The sequence below is a fragment of the Larus michahellis genome, chromosome Z, assembly GCF_964199755.1.
Source record: "Larus michahellis chromosome Z, bLarMic1.1, whole genome shotgun sequence".
Classification (NCBI taxonomy): domain Eukaryota; kingdom Metazoa; phylum Chordata; class Aves; order Charadriiformes; family Laridae; genus Larus; species Larus michahellis.
In genome coordinates, this window is record NC_133930.1 from 22204237 (window position 1) to 22217284 (window position 13048).

At 39.5% G+C, this 13048-nt stretch overlaps 1 protein-coding gene across 3 annotated transcripts in view; it reads right to left on the reverse strand.

The window, feature by feature from the left end:
- LOC141736129 (uncharacterized) overlaps positions 1-13048 on the reverse strand; it is a 43705-nt gene that overhangs the window by 22268 nt on the left and 8389 nt on the right. For all 3 annotated transcript variants that reach the window (XM_074569876.1, XM_074569873.1, XM_074569874.1), the window contains exon 2: positions 12458-12529. The gene's annotated coding sequence lies outside the window, so the exon portion shown is untranslated. The remainder of the gene's footprint in view (positions 1-12457; positions 12530-13048) is intronic.

Consider the following 13048-nt stretch of genomic DNA (forward strand, 5'->3'; position numbering starts at 1 on the left):
TCTTTGAAAACCGGATTTAAGCATGGTCATTGAAGAATGTTCATATAAGCACCTGCCAACAACTGCTAAAAGATCTGCCCTCTGCTTTTTACCTTGCTTATCTGCACGCAGGTGTTCATAGAGCTCTCAAGCCAGACAGGTCCTACATCCAAATATTTTTATCAAAAAACATTCCTTAGAGAAAAAAAATAGTGTTATGTTTTTTTTTCCCCTTCTTGAAAATTTGTTTTTCAGTTCAGTAAAGACCAGGGATGTTACTAGCTGGTGGTAGTACATTATCTTTCCTTTGTCACCTCTGACTACTCAGAAGCTGTCACCTTCTACCAGAGTCTCACGGTATCATATTTTGAAAGTTGAAGTGTTTTTTGATGAAAAGGACTTTATAAATATATTTAATAATTTATTCTAATTCAGTGAGAAAAAATGTATTGTATCACTTGTTTCACTAATATGTGAGCCTCAGTAATAACTTAATCAATCATACAGCGTAAGAATATAAGCTTTGGTTTCTAAAGAAGCTGACAAATCAAGCCTAAATTAATGGGAACAAAAGAGATATTTATCTAATTGTCTTTCTGCACATTTACTTTCTGTAATTGTTTGGGCTTTGTTTCATGCACTTTCTCTGTTGGTGGATACTGTGAAGCATGCAATGATAGAGACTGAGGAACTCTTCCACACCATATACTAGTGGTGCTTCTTACGTATACCAGGCATATAATTTAGTGAATGTAGGTTTTTAGATTAAAACACAAATTTGGGTATTTAAGGCAATATAAGTAAAAAGCCCTTCAAGGTAACCAAAAGACTCCTTTTTAATTATAGCTTTATTATCACAGGTTTATTAAAATAATTCTCAGAGAAATTAATTTTCTTCCAAGGAACAGAACACTGAATTAAAAGAAAAGTAATTCTGAATCATGTTCTAAGATACCCAGTAGTGGTTAAATTTAATCAGTAAGCATTGCATCTAATGAGTCCAGTTGCAGAGCTACCCAATTAATGTATCCTTGTTATGGTGGAGTTAGTCTGAATTAAATGCATACTACCAAGAAGGAACTAGCTATTTAATCAGCTCTGTTAAGACACTAGGTTTTTTAACCTGTTACTACCTAAAGCTGCTACATAATGATGAAAATATATCTGTCAATAAAGACAGTAACTTGATATCAAAGACTAAGATATCTGTTTTACTACAAGTATCTAAACAGCATGTAATTTCTCTTAAACAATTACAAGGTAAATTTTCCTTGGTATTGGTTTATGCTAACTATTTTTTTTTAAAAACAAAACAAATAACAATGGAAGGAAGAAATGCTTGAATGAGTGACTTTGACAAACTAAAACTAAAGAAATCTTCTTAATTTAACATTGTTGAATGGTTTGACTGGCAAAGCAGCTTGGAAACCAGCGTAAGAGAAACAGAAATTTTAAAAATGCTGTATGCTTTAAATAAAACATAAAAACATTTTGTGTGTATGTGTGTGTGGGGAGGACCATTACACATAAGTCAGTGTTTGATATATGGCATATAATTACAGGAAGTTTGTAGAAGGTGTCATGATACCTGTCAATTATCAGCAGGCAGAAAATGCAGATAACATACATAATTCATCAGCATACTGCCCTTTGTTGTTAAGCAGACTGATTTAGCTCCGTAACATAACTGCTTATTCAAAACAAGACATTTAAATTCAAATGAAACACTGTTACCTCTTCAAAAGATGTTCAGTTATTATACTGATTCATATGTATATATATGCATTGCTAAATGTTAGCAAGGAACACTACAACTACACAATTTATACGTGCACACAAATCTGTTGTATTATAAGGAAGAAAAGAGGTGTTATCAATATCAGTCAGCCCTTATATTCTTGCATGAGACAATCTGCTAGCCAATTCTGACTTTTAAGAGAAAACATTTAACAATTAAAATTATTTTAATGTTCTTAATATTTTGTTATTTTTTCTGCTAGTTTGACACAAATTATTTTAATACTTGCAAATTTACTTTAAAATTGATTAAATAAATAGTGCAGACATCAATTCAGCTTGATTTCTCCTGCTATAGCCTTTAATTGTGCCTGTTTTAAGTCAGATATATCTTAATAAAAAAGCTATCTATCTAGATAAGGGTAAGCACTGATCAGATACTGTGTGGAGGATTTTTGTGCATTCTTCTGAGTAGGAGTGCCCTTGCTTAAAATTAAAAAAGTAAAAGACCAACATCTACCAAGATTAAAAACGCCTAATAGAAATATGGACGTTCTGGAAATGACTAGTATTCATTTCATGGGTATGAAGAGACAGAAAACAACGCAATGTTTGCAGGGAGACAGGTCTGAGATACAATAAAAATTTTTGTACAGTATAAAAAACATAAAAAGGAAAGAAATGAACTGCTTGTATTTACTATTTCAGAATATGAGGAGAAGGCACATTGTGAAATCAAAAGGATATCAAATAGGAAACTCATCAAGGGAAATGCCTTCTACCTAAAAGAAAAGCTTTCGCAGTTGTGAGTTCACTCCCACAAGGTGAGGGGGAGCAAAAAGCTCTTTTGCCTAAGTAGGATTTCTACAAAGTTTGAACCGTTATGAGTGATGAGTGCATTCATACCCATCTATAAAGGAAGCTGTGAATGTTCTTACAGTGTACGAAGGTCCGTGCTACTGTACCAAAGCTGCCACTGCCTGGTGGACACATTCACCTTATGAGGAAGTTGTCCACATGTGCATGTGCTGGGTCTGATTATGGATAAAACCATAGAATCATATAATCATTCAGGTTGGAAAAGACCCTTGGGATCATCGAGTCCAACCATCACCTCTACTCTACAGTTCTCCCCTACACCATATCCCCCAACACCACATCTAAACGAGTCTTAAACACATCCAGGGGTGGTGACTCCACCACCTCCCTGGGCAGCCTGTTCCAGTGCCTGACCACTCTTTCTGTGAAGAATTTTTTCCTAATGTCCAGCCTAAACCTACCCTGCTGCAGCTTGAAGCCATTCCCTCTTGTTCTATCACTAATTACCTGTGAGAAGAGACCAGCGCCAACCTCTCTACCTGTGTTATTACTAAATAAGCATAAAAACCTTCCACGAGGCAAATGCTTTCTATTCAGAAGATTATTTTCCTAGGAAGAATAAGAAAATCTAGTGAACCATATGACATGTAGAGGTGCGTAACACGGAAGAGATCTGAAAAAGAGAAGTAAGGTAGAAGAACGGGCAAGAGATCTCTTTTCTCCTGCTGGGCTGCAGCTAACCAGATGCTCCCTGGTAGCTTGGCCTTGGCCTTTAACCCTTTCCAAGCTTCTGTATTTCCATTACTAGCCTTGAATGAGGCCTTGAACAAGAATAAAATCTCTCACAGCTGAAGGGAGACATTAAATCCTACCAGTTCAGCCTCATAAAATGTTTTTGGGTTAAGTTTTCAAAATGCTGTTGATGGGAATAGCAAAAGAAGCAGCAGCTAATTACATCCCAGTTTACACAGTTTAAAAAAAGGCAGGACAGGCTGCAAAACTGGCTTTTGAGGGAGGAGCTCAGGCTGACTCCCTTCCCCACCTCTGAAGCTTCCCCTGGAGCCCAAGTACTTCCCTCCGCAGCTGTCACGGTGTTTATCCCTGCCGTGTGGGTTCTGGAGCCAACTGGTAACTCAGTGGCTGGGGCATCCTTTGGCTGGACAGGAGGAGAAGTTGCAGGTACTGAATCTCATGTTATATCTATCATCCAAACTCATCTCTGACATAAGATGCTCTCTATTTGTTATAGCAAATGGAAAACTGAATATCCATAATTAAGATCAGGTTTTGGATATGGCACTTTGGTTAACTGCAAATAAATTCAAATCAATATGTCAGCATGTAAAACAATACAAAGTGTGGCCATATTTATGTCCAACATATAACCTACTCTATTTATCTATCCATAGTACCATTGCAAAAAGTAAGCAGCATATTTTGAAGCACATGCAGAATAAAGAGTCAGTTCTCATAAGCAGGTAAAGCTGTACTCAAACATATGTGCTGCATAAACAAAATATTTATTGTACTCACAAATCATCTGCATACCCTAAATGTAAAAATGACTGTACTACTGGTTATTTCCCCTGAGTACACATAAAATATTGCCAAAGGGCAGAACATTACCAGACTAGTTCAACCACACCTCAGGCTTCCTGCAGGCTCAGGGAGACAATGATCTCCATGTATTTATTTGTCTTTGTTGCCCTTTCTCTCACCCCTGGTGATTACTTCACACACATGGCCACTACATGGGAACAAGGTGGCAGGAATATGAGGAATGTAAGAGCAGGAAAGCAGCTGCAGTTGGGGATGGGCAGAGGACATTGTCCCTCTGTAGTGAGATGGAGTTACCCAAATATGTGGACAGTGGTCCAACAGCAGTGAGGGTAAAGACCCTGGGAGGCTGAGAAAACAAAGGAAAAGAAAAGTTTGGGGAGGTCCTTGCTCAAGTTTTGCCACCAACCTATAGACAAGGACACTTCGGCTGCGCTTGATGGTGTTTTATTTACCTAGGGTCAGCCGGGTAATTTTTATCATGCTTCTGTTTGCACCTCCAGAAGCCTTCTGAAGGGCGAATGTGTTCCTTTCACGTGTACTAGGCTCTGCTGGGTGATACAGCCACAGCTACTGTCCAAAGTAACTAACCCATGATCCCCTTAACAAGTCCCATGACTGTAATAGAACCTGACACATATCGCCAAAATACCCTTCCCAATTTGGGATTGTAAACACCTAGTTTCTTTCGATTGGTGGTTCGTAACTCATTCTTGTTCACACATTTCAAAGAAAATTTGACAATGGAGGAAAAAGCAAAAATACCTCTCCTGCCCTCTTTCCAACACCATCACACTTGGGAGAGTTTAGGGCTTAGTACTAGCTAGAGATAAAGTATGTAGTAGGGCATTAAAGAGAGGGGATGATGCAGAGGGAACGCAAAACCATCAGCCCTAAAGATGTAAAAGATGACCTTCGGGTAGCAGCTTATCTCCTAAAATCCAGTATTCTGTCATTTATCAATGCTTCTAGTCATGCATACCAGGAAAAGTGACTTCTAGGTCTAGATGAATGTACAGTCTTTGCAAGGTGTAAAGACAGTCAGATAGTCAGACCAGTGATTTCTGAGGAACAAGCTGGAGTTTATTCTTTTTATTGTTGACCTATTAAGGATGGTTTTTGAGCATGCACAGAAACTTCTGTCATTCTCTAAAGGTGCCCCCACCTGGGTAGCAGTCATGGAGTATGCCCGGGCCAGGACTAAATGTGATTTATAGAAATGGTGATGTTTTTAGCTACACCCTGTTGTTACTAAAAGAAAGAGCACAATTGAATACAACTTTTAAAGCAACAGGAGAAATTTGATACTTTACGGCACAAACAGTTCTTTACAGGCAAAATTGCATAACATAGTCTAGTCATATAAAAATGATGATTTGTTCTGTGTGGAGAGTTAAATCAATAGCTGTAAATAAAGAAGACATTTTCTTCAAACATATCGTGACAGGCATTTTATTTACAGTATCACATTCTGGAATAGGTCAGAGACCATGTTTTCCATGAAACACTTTACAAATTCTTGACATATTCTTGATATAAATAGTTGATATCCGTGCAATCTCACATTATCTACAAGTTCAAATTAATACCGAACATCAAGTAATATTCATACGGCTTGAAGATGAATACAGAAATCGAAACCAAAACACACTAAAGCGACAAACCTAAGTAACTTCTCTAAAATATTGCATATGTATAATATATGTAACGTACATGGTCAGTATAAAGATATGACTAGCTTCTAGCAGAGACAAACTCACTGAAGGAGTGTTGGCTTTTGGGTCTGCCAGCAAAGTTGTTGTCAAGGACTATGGCAGTGTCTGTTCGACTCTCATTTTTGATAGAATACAAGTCACAATCCTAGTTACTCAGGGGCAGGACAAAATACTTCAATTCTCCAGCATGCAGTGGTTTGCTGGCAGCTGAGTAAGAGGTATTAAGATAGCTAGACTCAGACACACACTAGGCATTTATCATTTTTTCAGATTAGTTAAAGTAGCAGCTGCTTTTTATTACAAAGTTTTCAGATGCAGAACTTCAGATGGCATAAATTATCAAATCCATTGAAGTCAACTAGAACTATGATAATTTACACCAGATGAGAATCTAAGCTATCATTGGAGATACAGCCTCATGACAGGAATCTTAAATGAGAAATGCTGCCTCGTGGATATAGCAAAAAGTCTGGAAAATCATTTGATCTGATTGTGTCAGTCAGCCCATATGTTAAAAGCAAGGTGCGATAGTCTGGGGAATGCCTGCCAGTTTGTGGATACGATTTCATTGTAATTTAAAGTGCAGATTAGACTCACCATTTTGTAGCAGAAACGAGATTACATCTATGGAGCTGAAAGAGCCTTGAAGAGAATCTCAGCCAGGAATACTTTCAGCCTGGAAGAGCAATTAGATTGCTGCTACAAACAGCTACCCATTATGACAGCACTTTGACATAACCCTGGTGCGTATCCCAGCGAAATCTCAGGAGAAGTCTGAAAGACTTGGTCTCTTTCGGAAGAGAAACCTCCTTCAATGCAAAGACAGAAAGCAAAACTGGGGAGAGGAGGGTGGAGAAGGTTTTGCCTCCTTCCTCCACAGCCACAGATCAAAATTTGTTTCTTCAGATGCCCATGAGAAAGTGGGGCAATGATGGTGAAGTGTAGTTGTGCATAGACCAGCAACTGCTGTGCTGCTTTGCAAGGTCTCTGCTTGTGATTTTGTTGGAACACAAACAGCAGCTCCTGAGACACAAGACTCCAGTAGGACAAGGCAGAAATCAGCCGTGGAGGTGTGAGGTACTAAGCCATCTTCTCATGGCAGCTGTACTTTGGAGCCTCCGGTCTCAGTGAGAGTTGCCAGGCAGAGACTTCACCACGGAGGGGACACACAAAGAGCCAAAGTTTCAGACGATTCTTAAAAAGTACTCAATCCAAAACTGGGGTTCCTCAAGGCATGGAAACATAGGACCACTCACCTGAGAGGTTCAGGCATATGACGTAAGGCCTACCTAGAAATGTGGTGCTTTGCTTACCTGTAGGTTTCCAGAGCAGTTTAAGTGTAATCGAGCAGCCATCTGATGCAAAGATGGATGAGGAAGGAGTGACACACCATGTGTACTCCTCAATGAGTGGTGACCAGTGAAAGGACAAAGAACATGCAAGACAGTCGGATGAGAACGTAAAAGATAAAAACTACCCTTAAAAGAGAATAAAGAATCTCCTCAGTAGTAAAATACTGTTTGGGAGCTTAGTGAGAAACTGGCTTCATCTCAACAGAGGCTAAGCCCTGGAGCTACTGATGCCAAGGGCAGAAATGAGCGCAGCTCCCTCCTGGTCAGGGCTGCAATGACAAGGTGACCAGCGAGGTGACTACCTACTACTTCCATGGCACTACTGTGCCTCTTCCTTCTCTTGAATTCTTGAGATCATGCAATTTATCAGCTTCTTCAACATGTGACAGGAAAACACAAGGTCCTTTGTGATGCTTTTTTCTTTTTTAACGCATCCCTTTCTTATCATTATCAAAGTAATTAAAGAAGTTGGGAGACTTGTATAGGATACCAAGGCCAACTTTGCATCAAAAGGCTGTTAAGAAGGATTGCTATCAGGTATAAGGTTTCAGCTTGGAGAAAGCTTAACAGAAAAATTCAGATGATCAGTCATAAAGAAAAATGAGTGGCAAGAAGATACAAATATCCAATTCTTGTTAGGGACTACTTGGAATGCTGATCTCATTCAAACATGCTCCCCAACTTATTTTAAATTTCTTACGTAATTATATTCTGTTTTCAAGTTCTTGTCACTGCACAGAGGTCCCTTTTGTATAAGTTCATATTCAGGTCGAATTCAGAGAGGCTTCAGAGCCATCAGAGACAAGACATTGTCCTTCTGCCGACGTGGTTTTGCCCCAAGCTGCAAGAAGGCTGAAGTAGCCATTGTAAGGAATATTTGCATTTCTTATTACTTGCAGAAGGGAAGATTTCAGCCAAGCAAGGATATAATTTTAGTTTTCTATGGACAAAGAGGGAATCGGTTAGCTGTAAATAATGATAAGCTAATGTTACTAATTACTTCCGCACTTTCCATCTGAAGGACTACATATCACTTTACAAACAAGAGCCCAAACACAAATTGAAAGTTTTGGATAAGCTAAAAAATCAAGTATCAATATGGACATACCCTTGGTGCATTTAAAATCATACAGGTATACAAGAGTTAATACATGAGCTAAGACTCTTAATCCAAAACAGCATTCCACCTTCTGTCTGTGACCGCAAACGTATATAGCAGTACAGAATCAAGAGATACACTGCTAATTCAGAAGACTGTTGCTTAGAAACTGGAATAAACAAGAAAAAAAGATTCCTAAAATTCCACGTGTGGCTTCCTGTCCTCTGCGTACATCTTTAGAACAGGCTTTTATGCAGTCTGGATCCCTTGCCACACTATACCATTTACAGACTATTATGCCCTTTCTTAAATTGCTGCAGCTGCACTGAACCTACAGTACAAATGTTAGCATCCATAGCCAAAAAGCTGGATCATGAAGTAAGCCCACAGAAGAGCTGAAGGAAGAACCAAAACCACCTTGGTCCCCATCAGAGATGGGCTAGAACATCCACTGTGACCATCTGGGCTGATCTGTTTTGTCATAGGAATCCCTGAGATTTCCTGAACTACTGCTGAGTTCAGCTAGAATACATCTTTCTTAGAAAGACATCTCTTGAGGTTAAAACTACTAGAGATGGAAAACCTATTATAATGTTCATTAAACTGTTCCAATGGTTAACTCCTCATTATATAGGGAAAATTGTACCACTTGGTTCTAGTCTGATTTTTTTCAGTTTCAACATCCAGCAACTGGATCCTGTTATGTCTCTGTCAGCTAGATGGAAAAGCCAGGTATTAAGTTTCTATTTCACTGCAGATACTTTTGGACTGCAGTCAATACACTTTGATAAACCAAACAAAAACACTTCCTTGTATCACACCACATGAATCAATGATTTTTCTGGTTCTTCTCTCAACCTTTCCTGTCTATCAACAGCCTTCCTGAATCCTAAGCTGGACAAAGCAAACTCCAGCAAAAATTGTTTCACTGCCAAACACAGAACCAGTATTGTCTTTTTAGTCCTCAGAAATTTCTCTTTGTATAGCCAAGAATTCCGTAAGGCCTTTTGACCAAAACACCGTATTTAAGAGTTCATTCATTGTCACCTTCCTCAACAAATGTGTCTGCAACTCTTCATTCCTCCTCTAAATCCCCAAATAAAAACTTGTTAACAGAAGAAAAATTCCAGCCAGCATTTTCAGTTCTTAGGTCCAGCAAAACACAAATCTCTGAAGATGAAAAAGTCAACAGCAGCATTAACTTTGCTATAACATGACTGATGATTAGACTATGGGAATTATCTGCAGACGTGGCTTTATTCCTTTATTTGTTGCTGATGACATCAAGCCATGTGGTGTGGTCAACACGCTGGAGGCGATGCCATCAACAAGCGATGCCATCCAGAGAGACCTGGACAGGCTTGAGAGGTGGGCCCATGCAAACCCCATGTTCAACAACGCCAAGTGCAAGGTCCTGCACCTGGGTGACGGCAATCCCAAGCACAAATACAGGCTGGGTAAAGAATGGATTGAGAGCAACCCTGAGGAGAAGGACTTGGGGGTGCTGGCTGATAAGAAGCTCAACATGAGCTGACAATGTGTGCTCACAGCCCAGGCGGCCAACTATACCCTGGGCTGCATCAAAAGAATCATGTCCAGCAGGTCGAGGGAGGTGATTCTGCCCCTCCACTCTGCTCTGGTGAGACTTCATCTGGAGTACTATGTCCAGCTCTGGGGCCCCCAACATAAGGACATGGACCTGTTGGAGCAGGTCCAGAGGAGGGCCATGAAGATGATCAGAGGGCTGGAGCACCTCTCTGATGAGGACAGGCTGAGAGAGTTGAGGCTGTTCATCCTAGAGAAAAGAAGGCTCTGGGGAGACCTTATAGCAGCCTTTCGGTACTTAAAAGGGACCTACAAGAAAGCTGGAGAAGGACTTTTTATAAGGGCATGTAGTGACAGGACGAGGGATAACAGTTTTAAACTGAAAGGGGGTAGATTTAGGTTAGATATTAGGAAGAAATTCTTTACTCTGAGCATGGTGAGACACTGGAACAGGTTGCCCAGAGAAGTTGTGGATGGCCCCTCTCTGGAAGTGTTCAAGGCCAGGCTGGATGGGGCTTTGAGCAGCCTGGTCTAGTGGGAGGTGCCCCTGCCCATGGCAGGGGGGTTGGAACTAGATGACCTTTAAGGTCCCTGCCAACAGCTGTACCAATAGATGTGTTCAGAAATTATCTAGAGCAATTTTGTAGAGCTCTAAGTCTTGATACTAGTGAATCTGGGAGAGACAAAGAATAATGAGCGCACAGAAAGAATAAGACATACTTTTTTGTTGACCCCGCTAGTTTTAAGGTTGCCTTGTGTAAGCTGGGCCGGTTAGAGAGCTAAAAGACCTCCTGTCATGGGGACTGTCTTCACAGGGGAAAAACATGGTCTGGAAACTTGCTGATGATTAGATCATAGAGTAGTTTTGAATGATAGCAAATATACATACATGTGAAAAGGCTATGCAAGGCAGAGAAACGGTAACAGAAGTAGGATGCATGTATGGTATAAGACATATTTAAAAAGGCTGGGTAAAGGTTCAAAAGCAGAGTAAATCTATAGCATGAGGATGTTCTAGCACTACTCTGAGATGCCAAAATAAAATTGTGTAAGCATGAACTGAATGCTTTAGAGATGATCAGAGCCATATACAAGGAGACCCAGGAAAACAAACTGGAGGCTTAGACTCCCCTGAAACAAAAGGCTGTGTTTGCTTCATAAATTTATTTTGAGAACTCCTTGCTCAACTGACCTTCAATGGCTCCAAATTTGAGTGTCTTCATCATTCTTGATCTCTGGTATTTGGTGGGCAGACCAAATGTGCAGGTAAAAAGGACAGTTTGCTTTCACTGTTCACAGATGTATTGCTCAATAGTTAGCCACAAAACACTTGTCTGCTTGCACCCGACTTATTAAATAAAGTCATCTGGACTGCATCAATGACTTATCTTTGTTGCTTATTACATCCCCAGTCTTTTTGGGTCATCTATGAGTATCATTAATAATTTTGTACAATCTTTGATGTAACTTAAACACTAAAAAACACATGGCAAAAAGCAGTTCCTGAAATAATGCTAATATAACTGCTCAGTTAGAATCCTCCATTTACTATGTTGGTTTTGCCTGTCAGTTAACCAATATTCTACTAATTAACAGGTCATATTGATTAAGTTATCATGACATATAAAAAATGTCATGCAGTGGCAAGTCAAAATGTTTGGAATAAGTCTAAGTATTACATAAACACCAGTATTATGTAAACACTGTATTTTTTATCAAGTGTACTGTTCAGTAAAACTGTGGTCAGGTCTGCTTTCCATATACCAATATTGACCAACATTAGTTCTACTGCTTTCCTTTTATAGCTTATCTATCAGTTATACATTTTTTGCCTACATGGATACTAGCCAATAATCATCTGGATTGTCCTCTTTACCTTTTTTACTGCCAGTACCTTAAACTTTGTCAAATCCTCTGGATTGTCCTTCCCAGTTTCAAATTTATTGAAAACAAACAGTAGTAACACAGCTGTCTGGTCAGTTTGAATATATCTGAAATGTGCTACTTTAAACCTAGCTCTGATGGCTGACACGCTCCTGAGTTGCTGCTGAAAAAGGATGTGTTTTCTCACCTTGTGAAGTGATAGAAGTTTGGGGGTTACCCGTATGCTTCAAACGTAGGAAAAAACCATGTAATTATTCAGTCTTTTCTGTTTTACTAGCAACATTTCCATGATTTCTATAGATCGGTATGATTCTTAGGACTAGCATAACCCTCCGTAAATGTACCACTTCTAGCCATGAGTGGAACAAGGGACATGAATGATGCTGTGTTCTTTGCAGACGTAATTGCCATTTACAGCACTGACTCATGGGAAGCAGCAACTCTACATAAAATCTTCCATCAGACTGGCTGATGTGTTATCCCAAGATGGTGTGTTGAGGCAATAAAGGGCAGTCACTGTTCTGAGCATCTGTTGAAAGGGCAGAGTCAGCTTAAAATCTCGCCAACTAACAAAAGTTAGTTAAAAGCGGTTCTATATTTTCCTACACATCTCCTACACGACTTGTGAAGCTTACTTACAGAAACATGTCTTTCCTGCTATGTGACAGATGCACATGAAAGAAGAAACTGACACAAACAAAAACAGCGAAGTTAACCACAGATAAAAGTGCAGGCAGAATAACCAGGGAACTACTTTTGTTCAGCATTACCTGCAACAGCTGGTATGACTCAATGAGAAAGGTGTAGTTACGTTGACTCTGCTCCTTTCAGAAAGAAGTGACCTGTGGAGAGACATGAAGCAGCAAGCTATTATTCAATGCACCTTCATTCTGTCAGACCATAACTTCCCACATAAAAGATTTCTGCAAGAACATCACAACATGCAACAACAAAAAATACTTACTAGACTAAGTTTATCAACAGTTTATACCTGGGACAGCAGTGGACTAACTCAGATCTAGAATTTCCTTCTGTAACCCCCTCCTTATTCCCATTTACCCCACACCTTTTTTCTTTATATGCAGACAGTAGAACCTTCATCTTGTCTAGGAACTGCCCTTCTTAATTTGTTCTCCAAGTGAGCTTGGAAAAAAGATTTTGACTATCTTTGCACTATAGCCGAGCATAAAAGGCTAGCAGTATTTGTATTTTTTGAGTACTTCACAAAAATTATGGCCATTATGGGGTTAGTCAGAATCAGTACTAGGTATCAGTATTTATACCATTATGCTTTCACTCATCAAGGTAAGATCTATACAAAAGATACCACAAATACAATTGCTGAGATCAGCATAAACCAA